The 17031-nt window shown below is 53.8% G+C and overlaps 1 pseudogene; it reads left to right on the top strand.

Annotated features, from left to right (window-relative positions):
- The first annotated feature begins 7877 nt into the window (after window positions 1–7877).
- On the top strand, window positions 7878–8263 carry LOC118890857 (annotated as a pseudogene).
- The last annotated feature ends 8768 nt before the right edge of the window (window positions 8264–17031 follow it).

Genomic DNA, 17031 nt, shown 5'->3' with positions numbered 1-17031 from the left:
CACAGCGTCCTAACCACAGGACGGCCAGGGAATTCCCCCATAAGATGGAATATTATTCAACCATAAAAAGGAAAAGAATACTGACATGTGCTACAACATGGATGAGCCTTGAAAACATTATGTTAAATGAAAGAAGCCAGTCACGAAAGAGCACATACTATATAATTCCACTTATATAAAATGTCCAGAGTTGGCAAATGAATAGAGACAGAAAGAAAATTTTTGGTAGCCAGGGGCTGCGAGAGGAGGGCACTAGGCAGTGACTGCTGATGGGAATGGGGTTTCTTTTTGATGTGAGGAAATGTTCTAAAATTGATGGTAGTGCTGGTTGTACAACTCTGTGAATATACTAAAAACCGTTGAATTACACACTTTAAATGGGTACATTGTATGGTATACGAATTCTGTTTCAATAAAACTGTTTTCAATAAAGCCTCCCTGCTGGGCCTGGAGATCTCAGGTCCGGCTCTCCACACCGGCCGCCTCGGGTGCCGCGGATGAAGTTCTGACTTGGCCCGGATGCCAGGGCCAGCAATGGTGACTGCAGGAAGGCCACCTGAGGCTCCTGTCTCACAGGTCCCTGCTCGGTCAGGTCCCCGTTGTGCATTATGGCAGCCCCAAGTCAAGCCTTGCAGCCTTGACCTCCACGTTACCATGAGCGTCAGAGGCCAAGCCACAGCCTGTCTTCAGGGTGGGATTTGGGAGTGGAAGTATCAGGCCCAGGCCCTTCCTGCCCAGTTCCCCCAGCTCTTTCTTTAAGTACCTTCAGGAATGTTTCACTCTTTATGTAAGAGCCCTCCCCAAGGGAATTTGGGAGATGGCCACAGGCCTGGGATAAGCGTGGGGCCTCCGAGGGTGACCCCCTCAAGGGGCTACAGGCTTGTGAGAGGACCAGCTGAGACAGACCTTAGCCCCAGGCCTACAGGTGGCTGAGGGCGGTCTCCTCGCTAGAGCCCAGTGACCCTCCAGCCCTAGGTCTGTCTCAAGTTTCCACACTTTGGGGACCCCTCCTTTCCCGGGGTTGCCGCAAGCATGCTGCTCCCACCAGGCCACGTGGCCCACTCCTTCATGTCTCAGCTCACAGGTCACCTCCTCCAGGGAGCCCTTCTGACTTCCCTGACCGCCTGAGGCCCCTGTCCCAGCCCAGGTCCCTGTGATCCTCCTTCCTGGGACCGATCACAATTATAATGGTCTATGTGTGGCACTGTCTTTCTCTCCCTCTGGAGAGTAAGCTCCATGAGGCTACTCTGTGGTCTGTGAGCCTCTCGCACAGCAGGGCTCATTAAATCACCACTGCTGACTGTCGTGGGGTCAGGCTGGGACATTTAAACAAGACCTGAGTCAGAGCGTAAACATCGCTGGGCAATAAATGCTGGCATAGCACTGGCTTCCCGGGTAGCCCCGTGGCTGACAGATGCCGGCTTTCAGGCTGCCGCCTGGCTGCGCCCAGACGTTCAGACCCTCAGAGAGAGGAGCGCTCCTTCTCTCATCTAGAAACTGCCTTCCGGCATGTGGTTTCCTGTCCGAGGACCCACCCCTTATCTACAGGAGCGACAGTGGGAGTAGGACCCCCTCCTCCCCTCACCCCACAGGATGCTGTGTCCGAAAAAGGCAAACCTGCTAAAGCCCCCCTGAGACAGACAGACACACAGACAGGGGAGACAGATGGCCCTGGCAGTTGGCGTGGGAGCGCTTAGTCCTGGAGCCAGGTCACCGCCACAGGAGCTGCAGGGGGCCTTCTCCTGGGCAGGGTAGGGGGTACCTGGGCTGTTCCTCCTCCCCTCCCTGCTTGAATGTCGGACACCATCCCTTCGCCCCAGAACAACCAAGGATATCCTTGAAACGTGGACTGGATCCTGCCCTCCCCGGCTCACAGCCCCCGGGGCTTCCTGCTGAGGATAAAATTCAAAGCCCCCCTCAGAGAGCTCCAGGCCCCCAGGGGTGGCATCTCCCTCCCCGCCTTCCACTCCCGGCCTCTCCCTCACCTCCTCGGGGACTTTGCACAGGCTGTTCCTGGCCTGGAGCACCGCTCCCCACCTGACTCGGCCATCACCTCCTCGGGGAGCCTTCCCGCCTCCAGCGCCCCCCTGGCCTCCCCCTGCAGCGCCCTCTCAGCCTCATCTCAACGACAGTTGTGGCTCTTTGTTCTTGTTGGCTGTTGCTCACTCACGTGGGGTAGGGGGGTGCTGGGGGTGATGGAGGCGAAGGGGAGGCCCGGGGAAGGCCACCTGGCCGCTTGCGAGAAGGACTGCCGTGGCCCAAGGGCGGGGCTCAGCCAAAGCCCCTCCTCGGTCCTCCCACCATCTCACCAGCCTTCCTCCCTACGGCCTGAGCATCTGTCTTTCTTTTTTTTTTAATTTTTTAATTATTTTTTTTTCCAGCCATGCCACGCGGCTTGTAGGATCTTAGTTCTCCAACCAGGGATGGAACCCGGGCCCTCGGCAATGAGAGCACGGAGTCCCAACCACTTGACCGCCAGGGAATTCCCCCGAACATCTGTCTTGCCTGCATCTGTCTTGCCGGCATCTGTCCTCTCACTGGCCTAGAACACGTGGGCCTCGGTAAAGGTGAGGGGTTCTGATGAGTGGCCCAAGAGGATGGCATCCTTTTAGGTGGGGGCACAACACGAATACCATCAGGGCCCTTTTACCAAATGCCTGACATTTGCAGAGCCAGTGGAGGAATCAGGCAGACCTGGGCCAGCCCTGCTCCATCTCCCGGGTGTGGCCTCTGCCCATTCAGCCTCCGTGCCCCTGCTTCCGCTCTGAGGAGCGGTGAAACCTGTCCCCAAGGGCTGCTTCAAAAATCTCAGAAATCCTTAGAAGGAATGGAAAGAAGGTTGGAGGAGCCCATTTGTTCACCTTCGGTCCTGCCCCAAACCCCACCAAAAGGAAAACAAAGGGACAAAAACAACAGCAAAATCTTGGAAGCTGAAAATCAGGTGGGAGAGTGGTCACCAACTTCACCCACCAGATAGAGCTGGTACCAAATCCAGCTGTGGGGAAATCTGAGGAGTCACACCGGACTATGCAAACCCCCAAAGCCTTCCCGTCCACACTGTGGGCACCAGGCCCGCCCCCTCTGCCCAGTGGGAAGTGGGTTCTCTACTTCCTGATGTGTTTAAGGGTCCTCCTGACAACCCGATGATGTAGGGTGGGAGACTGTGCAACTCAAGTTCACAGAGCTGGCCAAGGATGGAGGGACCCAGCCAAAGAAAGGGATGAACTGTGTATGGACCCAGCCACAAAGTGGATGAGCCTGAAAACAACATGCTAAGTGAAAGAAACCGGCCCCAAAGGTCACACGGTGTCTGATTCCATTTCTATGAAATACAGAATAGTCCATAGAGACAGAGAGCAGATTTGGGTTGTCAGGTGCTGGGGGAGGAGGGAACGGGAGTGGCTGTTTATGGGGACGGGGTTTCCTGTCGGTTCTGCAACAGATACTAGAGATGGTTGCACAACACGGTGAATGTACTTAACAGCCACTCAGCTATACAAGCCAAAATGGCAAAAGTGATACATTTTATGTCATGTGTATTTTCACACACACACACACACACAAACACACACACACACAGGAGAACTGAGGGACCAAAGTTGGAGCCCAGGACTTCCCTGGCAGTCCAGTGGTTAAGACTCCGCACTCCCAAGGCAGGAGGCACGGGTTTGATCCCTGGTCGGGGAACTAAGATCCCACATGCCGTGGAGCAACTAAGCCCGTGTGCCACAACTACTGAGCCCACGCACCTAGAGCCCGTGCTCTGCAACAAGAGAAGCCACTGCAATAAGAAGCCCGCGCACCACAATGAAGAGTAGCTCCCGCTCGCCACGACTAGAGAAAGCCCGCGTGCAGCAACGAAGACCCAACGCAGCCAAAAATAAATAAATAAAATATATTTTTAAAAAATACTTAAAAAAAAAATTTTAAAAAGCAGAAACCACATCACATCATTCCCCTGCTTTAAACCCTCCATTGGCTCCCATCTTACTCGGAAAGGAAACAAAGGCTTTCCAGTGGTTCCTAAGGCCCTACCCACGTGGGCCCCCAGTGACCTCTTGGACCCTGTCTTGTCATCTGGCCTCCTCTGTGTCACCAGCTGGCTCTAGCCCCACTACCCTTCCTGCTGATCCTCGAACAAACCAAGCACACCCAGACCTCAGGCCCTTTGCACCTGCTGTTCTCTGTGCCAGGAATGCTCTTCACCTAAAGACCCCCTCGGCTCACTTCTCACCTCCTTCAGATCTGACCACTCGTTTGAAACAGGCCACCCTCCACCCAACACACTTTTTCGTTTGCACGTGTCACCAGCTCGCATATTTTACGTATTTGTACTGTCTGTCTCCCCCTTAGGATGGCAACCTCTTGAGGACAAGGATTTCTGTGTGCTTTGTTCACTCTTGTTTCTCCAGAACCTAGAGCAGTGCATGGCACACGGTGGGCTTCCATAAACATCTGATAAATGAATGAGCCGTTTTAGGGTGAGGACACAGGGCCCAGAGGGGCAGAGCGATGCAGCTGTGACCGGCAGCTCCAGAGTTTCCTCCAGGCCTCTCTCGGGAGCTCCCCTATCCTTCCAGCTCTTGGTGCTTGTTATCTTTGTTAGTATCCACTCGTATTCAAGACGCAGTGTTCTCACAACATCTTCTTGCTGAGAAGGCAAATATTCAAAAATACTTTGACAATGACATTCTCCACTTCCCCAAGGCTGTGTGAGATGCCAGAAATGATGGAACTAATTAGCGGCACTGACTCCCCACACATCCTGGCATCTGTGTCTCCTGGGGAGAGGGCACGGTGGCCAAGACTCTCTGGGCACTGCACATGGGCCAGGGCAGAGGGCAGTGGGGCCTTGAACCTGGGCTAGGACTGGCTCCACCTCTGGCAGCCCGAGGGCCCCTGAGCCTATCCTGGGCCTCTCTGGCCTCAGTTTCCCCATCTGTAAAATGAGAGGGCTTTTGCCTCAGGTTCAGGTCCAGATGCTACCTGCTGCAGGAAGCTGCACTGCCCGCATCCTAGAGCGCAGGGCCCACGTGCCACGTGCCAGTGCCAGTGAGGTCTGAGTGGTCCTTTCTGAACAATCTCAAGAGACCTGAGCCCCTCTCACTCAAGCCCACTCTCAGCCTCTTTCACTCTTTGGCCATGCCACACGGCTTGCAGGATCTTAGTTCCCTGACCAGGGATTGAACCCGGGCCCCAGCAGTGAAAGTGCTGAGTCCTAACCACTAGGCTGACAGGGAATTCCCATCAGCCTCCTTCCCTCTTCAGGTTAGCTACACACATCGTGAGTGTCCCGCCATGCCGGCTGCTAGGGACACAGCGACAGGTTCCCACATCAAGGTCAGCTCTATCCCGGTCCCAGTCCCCTTGAGACCAGCTTTATTTGACCCTTGCAGCAACCCCAGGAGGCCTCCAGCACAGGGGCTATTGCTCCCATTTGACAGATGTGCAAAATGAGGCCCTGAGAGAGCAAGTGACTTGTTCCAGACCCCACAGGAAGCTGGGTGGGCAGAACCACAACTTGAACATGGGCCTTCTGACTGCTGGTTCAGGACTCTCATCTGGACACCTCTGAGAAGTGTCAAGAGGGAGACTCAAAAGCTGGGAAGGGCCCCCTATTCTCAATCACAGACAGATGGACCCAAGCTCAGCCCACAGACTCCACTAGGCTCCAGGGCCGCGGAGAATGGCCAGAGGGGCTGGACCTGGCGAGAACCGAGGTGGGAGCTAGGTCACCCCAAACATCAATTTCATCAAGCCACTCCTCTGCTAAAGAAACTTCCATGGCTCCCACTGCTGAGCCGCACCAAGCCTATCTCCCTAGTATCACCCTAAAGCCCCACACGTGTCCCTTGTCACCCCCCACCCAGCTGCAGCAGACTGGTCTTCAGGTTCCTCCAGGTCCCAAACTCATCCCCACCTCGGCACCTTTGCTGGGGCAGAGATCCCCACGTGGAGCTCCCCACACCAACCTGGTCCCATTTCCTTCCCTCCTCAGCAGCCCTTACTCCATGCCAGCTCTCCCTCCCGTGGTCCTGGAGATCAGAATTCAGGAGGACAAGGTCCCCACCCTCCAGAAGCTCATGGCCTAGTTGGGGAAGCAAACATGTCTATGAAAAATCAGAATACAACGAGGAGACGGCATCTTGGGAGTGAAGGAGCCAGCAGGGATGGCAGCTCCTGATTCTACCCGGGGCCAAGAGAGGCCGCAGGGTTCCCAAACCGAGAATAGCTGGAAGGACACTCCCAGCAGGAGGAACAGCCTGTGCAAAGGCCCCCGGGAGTGAAAGAATATGATTTTTTCCTGGAAAACAACCCACCATTTCCCAAGCCCAGGTTCTGCATGGAGATATGACAGCAGACGAGGCCTGGGAACGTGAGGGAGCTTGAATACCAGGCGAAGGTGTCGGGCTTTATCCTCTAGGATAGGAGTGAGCAAACTACCACCTACGGGCCACATCTAGCCCACCACTGGTTTTTGTACAGCCCGTGAGCTGAGAATGCTTTTACTTTTTTAAATGGTTGAAAAAAATCAAAAGAAAAAGACTATACTGTGTGTGACACAGAAAGTTATATGAAATTCAAGGTTCAGTGTCTATAAATAACCTTTTATTGGAACACAGCCACACCCACTTGTTTACATATTACCTGTGGCTGCTTTTCACTACAACAGCGGCGTTGAGCAGTTGGTTCACAGGGCCTGCCAAGCCTCAACTATTTTCTATCTGATGCTTTCCAAAAAGTCTGCCCACCTGTGCTCTAGGAAGTGGCAGTGGTTCCCAAAGGGGATTCCAGGGAACACTCATCCCATGAGATGCTCTGGGGGAATAGGGTTCCCCAGGTGAGTAAATCTGGCCTACTCTGCCTGCTGCATCCCACTCCCTCCAGAGAGGGACCGTGAGCAAGAGTACAGTAAAGGCACTGAGAAGTCCTGCAGGGAAGAACCTTATTTAACTGCAATGAGTCATTAGAGCTGTTCACAGAGATTTGAGTCCTCTCCGTCCACGCCCGTGGGAAGACTGCATATCTCCTTGGAGGTACGCATGGCTGGGTGGCTCACTTTGCCACTGAGATGCAAGTGGAAGTGACATGCATTCTCTCTGAGTGGAAGCTTTATGAGCCCGTGGGTGACTTAACACTTCCTCCTCCTCTTCCCCCTGCCATGGCGATCAGTGTAACTCCATCAGCCTGGGCCCTAGAGTGAGAAGACTTGGAACAGAGACCCTGCCAGCCCATGATGGCCATGAAACAAGAGCAAGAAAATGTCCCTTGCTGTGTTGTGCCACTAACAAATGGACAGGGGTGGAGGGGCATATGGGAAAGCTCTACCTTCCACTTAGCTGGGTTGTGAACCTAAACAACAAAGTCTAATTTAAAACAAATGGGCAGAGCATATGATCCAGCAATCCCACTCCTGGGCATATATCTGGAGAAAACTCTAAGTCGAAAAGATACATGCACCCCAGTATTCACAGCAGCACTATTCACAGTAGCCAGGACATGGAAGCAACCTAAATGTTCATCAACAGATGAATGGACAAAGAAGTTGTGGTACATATATACAATGGAATACTACTCAGCCATAAAAAAGAACAAAATAATGCCATTTGCAGCAACATGGATGGACCTAGAGATTATCACACTAAGTGAAGTAAGTCAGACAGAGAAAGACAAATATACGCTATCACTTATATGTGGAATCTAAAATATGATACAAATGAACTTATTCACAAAACAGAAACAGACTCACAGACATAGAAAACAAACGTGTGGTTACCAAAGGGGAAAGCGGGGGAGGGATAAATTAGGAGTTTGGGATTAGCAGATACAAACTACTGTATATAAAATAAACACTCTTTTGCCGAGGACCTGCCAACATGGGCCATGTTTGCACCAAAACCGTGAAGAAGGCGGCCCGGGTCATCATTGAGAAGTACTACACTCATCTGGGCAACGACTTCCATACCAACAAGCACATGTGCTTTATTCCCAGCAAGACGCTCTGCAACAAGATAGCAGGCTATGTCTGATGAAGCAGATTCAGAGGGGCCCAGTGAGAGGTATCTCCATCAAGCTGCAGGAGGAGAGAGAGAGAAGAGATAATTACGTGCCTGAGGTCTCAGCCCTGGATCAGGAGATCATTGAGGTAGATCCTGACACTAAGGAAATGCTGAAGCTGTTGGACTTTGGCAGTCTGTCCAAACTGCAGGTCACTCAGCCTCCAGCTGGGGTGAATTTCAAAGCGCTGTGTGGAGCCATTTGACTCTTCCTGCTGTGCTGTGATACCTTCAATACACCTCAGACAACAACAACAACAAGAAAAAGATAAACAGCAAGGTCCTTCTGTACAGCACAGGGAACTATATTTAATATCCTGTAATAAACCATAATGGAAAAGAATACGAAAAATAATATATATACATATATATCTGAATCACTTTGCTGTACACCAGAAACTAACACAACATTGTAAATCAACTATGCTTCAATAAAACTTTTTAAAAATTTAAAATGGGGCAGAGGACCTGAATAGACATTTCTCCAAAGAAGACACGTAAATGGCCAATAAACACATCAAAAAATGCTCACCACCATTAGTCAGGAGAGGAATGCAAATCAAAACCACAGTGAGATCCCACACCCAGAAGGTAGACAATCACAAGTGTTGGTGAGGATGTGTGGAAACTGGAACCCTCATGCCCTGCTGGTGGGAATGTGAAATGGTGCAGTCACTGTGAAAAGCATTCTGGCAGTTCCTCAAAATGTTAAACATAGAGTTACCATAAGACCCAGAAATCCCATTTCTAGGTTTACGCCCCAGAGAAATGAAAACTTACGTCCACACAAAAACTTGTACACAAATGTTCATAACAGCATTACTGTATTCATCATAGCTAAAAAGTAGAATCAACTTAATGTCCATCAACTGATGAATGGATGAACAAAATGTGGTCTATCCAGGGACTTCTCTGGTGGCTCAGTGGTTAAGGATCCGCCTGCCAATGCAGGGGACACGGGTTCGAGCCCTGGTCTGGGAGGATCCCACAGGCTGTGGAGCAACTAAGGCCACGAGGCACAACTACTGAAGCCCGTGCGCCTAGAGCCCCTGCTCCGCAGCAAGAGAAGCCACCGCAATGAGAAGCCCGCACACTGCAGCAAAGAGTAGCCCCCGCTCGCCGCAACTAGAGGAAAGCCCGCGCGCAGCAACGAAGACCCAACGCAGCCAAAAATAAATACATAAATTTAATAAAAAAAAAAAAGAATCCACCCTCCAAGGCAGGAGACGTGGGTTCGATCCCTGGTGGGGGAACTAAGATCCCACGGGGCAACTAAGCCCGTGCACCACAACTACTGAGTCCGTGCGCCACAACTAGAGAAAAGCCTGCACGCCGCAATGAAAGATCCCGTGTGCCACAACTAAGACCTGACGCTGCCAAATAAATAAACAAATATTTTTTTTAAATGTGGTCTATCCATATGATGGAATAGTATTCAACCATTAAAAGAAATTAAGTACACCATGGATTAACCTTGAAAACATTATGGTAAGTAAATTAGTCACAAAATGCCACATATAAGATTCCATTTATATGAAACATCCAGAATAGATAATGCTATAGAGGCAGAAGGATTAGTGGTTGCCAGGAGCTGGGGGGAAGTGGGTTAATGGAGATGGATTTCTACTGAGTGCAAGGTTTCTTTTGGGGGTGATGAAAATGTTCTAAAATTGTTTGTGGTGATGGTTACACAACTCTGTGAATACACTAACTGAATTGTACATTTCAGATGGGGAATTTTATGGCATCTCAATAAACCTTTTATTTTAAAAAATTCTGTAGGCAAATTAAAAAAAACAAAAGATTCTGGGGTCGTTTGTTACTATCACATACTCTAGCCCTTCCCTTATGATATAACTCAGAAAGAGGAAGTGACTTGCCCAGACCTCATGGCTAGTGGACAGCAGGGCTGGCCACTCACCACCTGCCTCAGTCCCCTGGCTATGGAATGGGAACTGTGATCTTGGTGGGTCCCAGGTCCTGGGTCGCCTGGTGGTCTGAGAGAGCTCCAGGGTGACTACCGGGGCGGCCCCCCTCTATTCCACCTGTCCCACCCTGCAGGACAGCTGTGGCTTCCTAGAGAGAATGCCTGGCAGGTGCTATGTGGGGGGCGGCTGGATCCCCAAATATAATTGCAGCCAAGACGGAACCCGGTGATTTCCCATTTCTGGACACAGAGGCACTCTTCTCTCGGGCCCAGTGTGGGGCTGAGGGAATCACAGCCACGTGCAGAGCCCCTCCGCAGGCAGTTTCCCTAGGGCTGCAGTACTCACGGGACAGGCGGGCCCACCTCTTAGGCGGCTCCAATCCCGAGTACACGCCTCACGCGTTCATTCATTCACGGAGGGTCTGCTCTGTGCCGTCCTGAGCTGGGTACTGGGGCCAGCGCTGCAGCAGCCCAACAGCCCCCTTGTCCTGGAGGCCATTACACCACTCATGTGGTCCCCACCAGACGCTCCAGTTCAGCCCCCAGTTACACGACCTCGGCCCACCCCAGCTCCAAACGTGTGAAGACTCCCAGCCACTTCCAAGCCAAAGGCAAGCTCCTCAGCCTGGCATTTGAGGCCCTTCGTGGTCTGGTCGCTTCCAGCCTCTCCCATCACCTGAGTGCCCGGGGCTGCTGAAAAAGGAACCTGATCCCAAATTGTTCCCAGAATGGCCCCTGCCTGATCCCATCCCTCCTTCTGGTTCATTGTGTTCCCTCGCCTGGAGTGCCCTTCCCTAGCCTGTCTGGTTGGTCCAAGTCTCCGCTGCTGGACGATGGGTAGGAGGGGAAAGGGCAGCAGAGCGGCCGCTGGCTCTGCCTCTGGCTGGGGGAGGGTGTGTGGAGGCCGAGGAGGTGGTACCCAAGGCTCCCCTCATCGGGGTCAGCCCAGCTGAGCTCTTGCCTCCACGGATTAACCCGTTGGCTCCCGTGAAGCTATCCTCTGTCATTGTCCTCTCTGTGCACAGGAGTAGTCTGAAGCCCAGAGGGAGAAGTGACCTGCTCCGTGTCACGTGGGTGAGAAAGTGGCAGAGCAGGGACTTGAACCCAAGGAGCCAGACCCTCTGAATCTCAGTGCCACTCTCCCCCACCTAAGGGAGCCACCCTGGCTGTGGCCCCAGCTCTGGCACCATGGGCAGCCTGGGGTCCCATCACTGACTATCTCAGGGCCTCAGTTTCCCCATCTGCACCGAGGGGAGGCCGATCCTGTCTTTTCCTACCCAGAAGACACTCTCTATCAGATGGTTCCACAGATACACCAGGCCCAGCTCTCCCGATGCCAGCCCGGCATGACAACTGGGACCTGGAGGGACAGAGACGTCATGCCCACACAGAGCAGTGTCCTTTCCCTGGCTGTCGGGGGAGACAGACCAGTAAAGGGACTGTGCGACCGGGGTGGGGAAGAGTGCTGTCTGGGTCAGTGCAGGGGCTGGAGGAGGGGACATGTGAACTGAGTGAAGGGTGAAGAACAATTAGAGGTTTGCCAGGCAGACAAGGGTGGGAAGGGCATTCCAGGCACTGGGAAGCGCATGTGCAAAGGCAGGGGAGGAACCAGTGTGAGCAGAGCCTCTGCCCTCAGGCGCCCTGCAGTGTGGAGAGGGAGGGCAGGGTGGTGCCACGGTGGGAGCCTGGGTGAGGCTCCAGGGCAGCATTCCTGATGACCTGTCCCTGGGCCCCTAAGGTCCTGAGACCCAGAGCAGCAGAGTTGGGTTAGCCTTGGCCCAGAGGCCCAGAGAAGACAGGACACCCTGGTACCACACAGCAGGCAGGGCCCTAAGGGCGCCTACCCAGCTCACAGCTATTTCTGGTCTGTTCCCACAGGCCCTCCCACAAAAAAAACATCTGCTGCCTGAGGTTTGGGGTATATGTTCATTGGAGAGCTTCTTTCTGGGAATAAGTGTGGGTCTCCTAATTCCTGGTGTAATTCCCTTGATCAAATAATGAAGCTCCTACTCCCATTCTCATTCCCTTTATGCTTTGCCTGCCAGGAAACTCATAGCTACATTTGATGCCCAATTACTGATCAATAATGCCCTGGGGGGCTTCCCTGGTGGCGCAGTGGTTGAGAATCTGCCTGCCAATGCAGAGGACACGGGTTCGAGCCCTGGTCTGGGAAGATCCCACATGCCGCGGAGCAACTAGGCCCGTGAGCCACAATTACTGAGCCTGCGCGTCTGGAGCCTGTGCTCCGCAACAAGAGAGGCCGCGACGGTGAGAGGCCCGCGCACCGCGATGAAGAGTGGCCCCCGCTTGCCACAACTAGAGAAAGCCCTCGCACAGAAACGAAGACCCAACACAGCCAAAAATATAAATAAATAAATAAATAATAATAATGCCCTGGTATTGGAAAATGCATGTCTCTCCACATTCTTCATTGTTCAATATTATCTGTTCCTATTGTTATGAGTTCATTGTTTCTGACTTTCTGTAGGCTGTTGCTAATTCTTTCTGGAAGACAGAGTGGTATGAATCGCGGATTATACATAAGGAAAACCCAGCATATACATTTGACCCCGTGCACAAATTCTGGGACCACATGGCTGAGCAGGGAGGAGGGGCTGCTGGAGACCCTGCAGAACCTGCCGTCGTCCTGCGCTGCACCCATTGAAAAGCCTCTGTTTCAGGCAGGCCTGTCTTCCTGCTGCTGCCAACGGGTCGAGGCACCCTTGCCCAGGCTGTGCCCTCTGCCTGAATGCCCTTCCCGCTCCTTCTAATCTATCCTGGTCTAGGCTTCAGGCTCAGCTGGAGGGCACTCTCCACCGCACAGCCCACCCCGACCACAGCCCAGGTAACCCAGGCTGGCCCCTGCATTACAGGGTGAGGGGGGTGGGCAGGGCCACATCATGGACATTTTCTGAGTCTCCACAGAACTGATGCCAAGATGAGATCTTCATCTTTGCCGATGGGACCTGAGCACATAGGGATGTTAGCCCAGGTGTGCGCAGGAAGGCTGGCCTTTGTCATGGGGCAGGGTTTGGGGGTCCATGGCTGCCCTGATGGGGAAGGGAACTCCCCATCCCAGGGAGGCTGGGCTGAGGATCTCTGAACTTCGGGAAGTACTCGGCTGGAGGACATGGCAGGGCCCTCCCTGCCTCCCCACACCCACCCCGTGGGCTGGGTGATGCTGCAGTTTGTTGATTGGCTGAGTGATTCCTGGCAGGGCCACCACCAAAGTGCCCCCCCCTCCCCCGTCAAGTCTCCTGCTCCCAGTTGGGCAGGGGTGCTGGGCTCCTTGGGGCGCCCCCACAGTATCACAGGCAGCTCCTCAGACACACGAGCAGGGTTCAAGGGGCCAGGGTGGGAAGGACAAAGAGGACAGCAGCCCCGGGGCTCAGGATCCAAGGGGCCTGAGGGCTGCAGGGGGTGGGGTTTGCAGGGCAGGAGGACATTTAAACTGACACAGTTTATCTACATCTCATGCTGCTGCAGGCACTGCTGCACTTAGCCAGGTCCTGCTTCCTAGTGGGAGAACACGGGTGGGGCTTGCCTTAGGTCACCTGCAGGGAGGATGTCACACCTGCAGGGGGTCCTGGTGTCCTCACCGAGCCCCCTGAGGGTGGGCTAGAGCAGCAGGAGTGGCTGAGCCTCTCTGAAGACCCCCCAGCGTGACCTATCACTTTTCTCTGCCCATTAGGAATGGCCTCTCCACTCCATCCACATCCCCACTGGTCAGAATCACCACAAACTGAGAGGAACTGGGATCACCCCCAAGTGTCAGGTGAGGAATCAAGCTCAGGGCCCCACCTGGCCTCCTCTGCTGGGTCCTGGGTCTGTGGGCTCTGGAAGGCAGGGACCAGACCCAACCCTCACTGTGGCTGGGCCCCTGGCTTGGAGTCTAGCCCAAGGGGGCTGGGCATAGAAGGAGACCACCTGCTACCTGCAGACACTCCTCACGCACCTGGGGTGGCACACACAGCCCAGAGGGGCCCTGGGCCCTACCACACCTCAGACCAGCCCATGGTGACTGGAACAGGCCTTGGGGAGCCTAGGGCTGCAAGAGGCTAGAGGCTAAACCTCTGCTCATCCCCTTTTACAGATGGGGAAACTGAGGCCCAGCTTGGGGTAAAGGGGAGGACCAGTGTCCCCCAGCCTGTAGACTAACAGTGCTCTCAGGAAGGAGCTGGGGAGCCAGGCAGGGCCTGGCCTACCCACCAGGAGGGCACAGGTGTCCCGGAAGTGGAGTGACGTGGGCCTCCACCACCAGGGGAATAGGGCCTGGTCCTGTGGGACCCTTGGCTTGTGGCAGATGCTGAGGAAGGGCCAGGCGAAGAGAGGGGATCACGCGGGTCACCCCATGGCTCCCCACAGCCTGACCCCACGCTGGGAGGTGCTGCCCGGGGCCTGGACAGGTGCTGCCCGGGGCCTGGACAGGTGCCAGGTGACCCTCCCCTCCCCCCTGCCAGGCCTGTCTCCTCTTATGATGGAGGGAGGAGTCTGCCCCCGCTCCCGCCCCCCGCAGAACTCAGCACTCCCTCCCCAGGTCCCCCGTGCGAGGACCTTCCAGACTGATTTATTTTTCCGAGGGAGGAGGAGGCGAAAGGAAAGAAAACCGCCAAACCCAGCGAGAGTTTGGAGGAGCTACTGGGTCCGGACCCCGTTGTCCAGATAAGGAAACTGAGGCCCAGAGGGCGCGAGACTGGCCCAAGGCCACCCGGAGGCCAGGGCTTGGCGGCGGCTGGGCCGCGGGGCCTCCGTGGGGGTCTCCGCGAGGCCGGCGCCTCCCCCGCAAGCCCGCATCGCCGGCGCCGCCGGTTCTTTGTCTCCCGCGGTCACCATGACTACGGTTCCCGGCAGCTCCCGGCCGCGCCTCCTCCACCCGCTGCCTGCGAGGGCCCGGCCGGGGGTGGCGGGGAAGCGGCCGGCGGTGGCCTCGGCGGCCCCGCCGTCACTTCCAGGCCGGGCCTCGGTCTCCTGACCCGGCAAATGGGCGGGCACGCCGCCAGGGAGAAGCCTGGGAACCTGCCCGAAAGGCGGAGACCCTGCCTTTTCCCCTTGGGGCGGGGGCTGAGTGTCCTGGGGCGGGCGGGCCCCTCCCCTTTCTGCGCCCCTTCCCGCCCTTGTCACATGGGTGAGACTCATGTGGCGGGAAGGCCACAGGAGCCTTGGGACACGGCAGTTACCCACTACTTGAGAGCCACTGTCATTATTCTGAATAAAACATGATGACTTGGGTTGAGTTGCTTCAATCATCTAATGGCCAGCGAGCTGGGGCCTGGACAGGCCCGGGGTTGGTGCTGGGCTGCGGCAGGACGAGACCCAGGTGTCCCCACCTTCACTGAGCAGACAACACAGTCTACCCCGTTTGCTATTAAGAGGAGCTGAGCCTGGATCTCAAGATGCAGGAAACTGCCGGGGAAGGGCATTTCACGCTTAGGGAACAGCATAGACAAAGTCCCAGAGGCTAGAAGTCAGGGGCCCTTCCCCAAGCTGAAAGAAAGCCCGGTCACAGGAGGACCCCAGGGGGCGGCATGGGGGGAGGCCAGCCCCTTGGGCTCTGACATGTGCAATCCCAAGGGGGTCCTCTGCCCAGAAGAGCCCATGTTTGGTTTAATGCTCTGCTGTTGCCAATGTGAAATTCTTAATTTTTGAGCAGGGTCCCTGCAGTTTCATTTTACACTGGGCCCTGCAAATTATGTAGCTGGTCTGCCATGAGGCAAAGCAGAGCCAAGGGAGGATTTCTTGTTTAATTATTATTTTTTAATTGTGGTAAAAATATACATAAAATTTACCATTTTAAAGTGTGCAGTTCACAGGGAACTTTATTCAATATCCTGTAATAAACCATAATGGAGGGATATGAAAAAGAATATATATATATATATTTATACATATGTATAACTGAATCAGTTTGCTGTACACCAGAAACTAAACACAACGTTGTAAATCAACTATACTTCAACTAAAATAATAATAATAATAAAGTGTGCAGTTCAGTGGCATTAAGTAATACACATCGTTGTGTAACCATCACCACTGTCCATCCACAGATCTCTTTTCATCTTGCAAAACTAAAGCTCTATACTCATAAACAACTCCCCATTTCCCCCTCTCCCAGCCCCTGGAAACCACCATTCTATTTTCTGTCTCTAAGATTTTGGCTACTCTAGGTACCCTCCCATAAGAGGGATCATGGGGGATTGCCCTTTCGTGACTGGCTTATTTCACTCAGCATAACGTTCTCAAGGTTCATCCATGTTGTAGCATCTGTCAGAATTTCCTTCCTTTCTAAGGCCTGAATATAGTCCACTGGATGGATAAACCCTGTTATTTATCCATTCATCCTTCTATGGGGATAAAGCCAGTGGGCTCCCCGCGGCCTCGAGCCCCTCACAGTCTCGCCAGCTGAGCCCCAGCCTCACCTGACACTACCCTCCCTTGCTGCCAGCATTCATTCTTCTATCGTTCATCATTTAATGAAAATCTACTACATATCAGGCGCTGGGGATACATCACAGAACAAAGTGGACAAAGATCCGACCTCCAGAGGCACTCAGGCCACAAGGGCCACCAGTTCTCCCCAGTGCTTCGTGACCCTCCCACCTCAGGGTCTTCAGTCCTCCAACTCCCCTGCATGTACCGATCCCTCCCGCTTAGCTGCTCTCATGCTCCCCCTCAAATTTCCTTTCCCAAAACAATCTCCCCACCTCGCCACCATGGTCGGGTTTCCCTTGTACACATTTTTACTTCCCTGTCCCTCTTTTCCACAGATGTCAGCACAGCCCAGTGGCGGACCACTGATTTATTAGTGGGTCATGAAATCAATTTATGGAACAACTAGCATTTTCTTTCTTTTATGCAAAATTGTCATACAGTGCAATGCACCCATTTTAAGCATCTAGTTCTTTACGTTTTAGCCAATGTATGCATCAATTATGATATAGAGCATTTCCATCACCCCAAGATGTCCCTCAGTGCCCCTTCCCCATCAATCCTCGGGGCCCCAGCAACCCCAGATCCACTTTCTGTCACCACAGATTAACTTGGCCTGTT

This window comes from Balaenoptera musculus, chromosome 2 (assembly GCF_009873245.2).
Source record: "Balaenoptera musculus isolate JJ_BM4_2016_0621 chromosome 2, mBalMus1.pri.v3, whole genome shotgun sequence".
NCBI lineage: Eukaryota > Metazoa > Chordata > Mammalia > Artiodactyla > Balaenopteridae > Balaenoptera > Balaenoptera musculus.
Note: the sequence above shows the minus strand (reverse complement) of the source record. Positions and strands in the feature narration are given on the sequence as shown.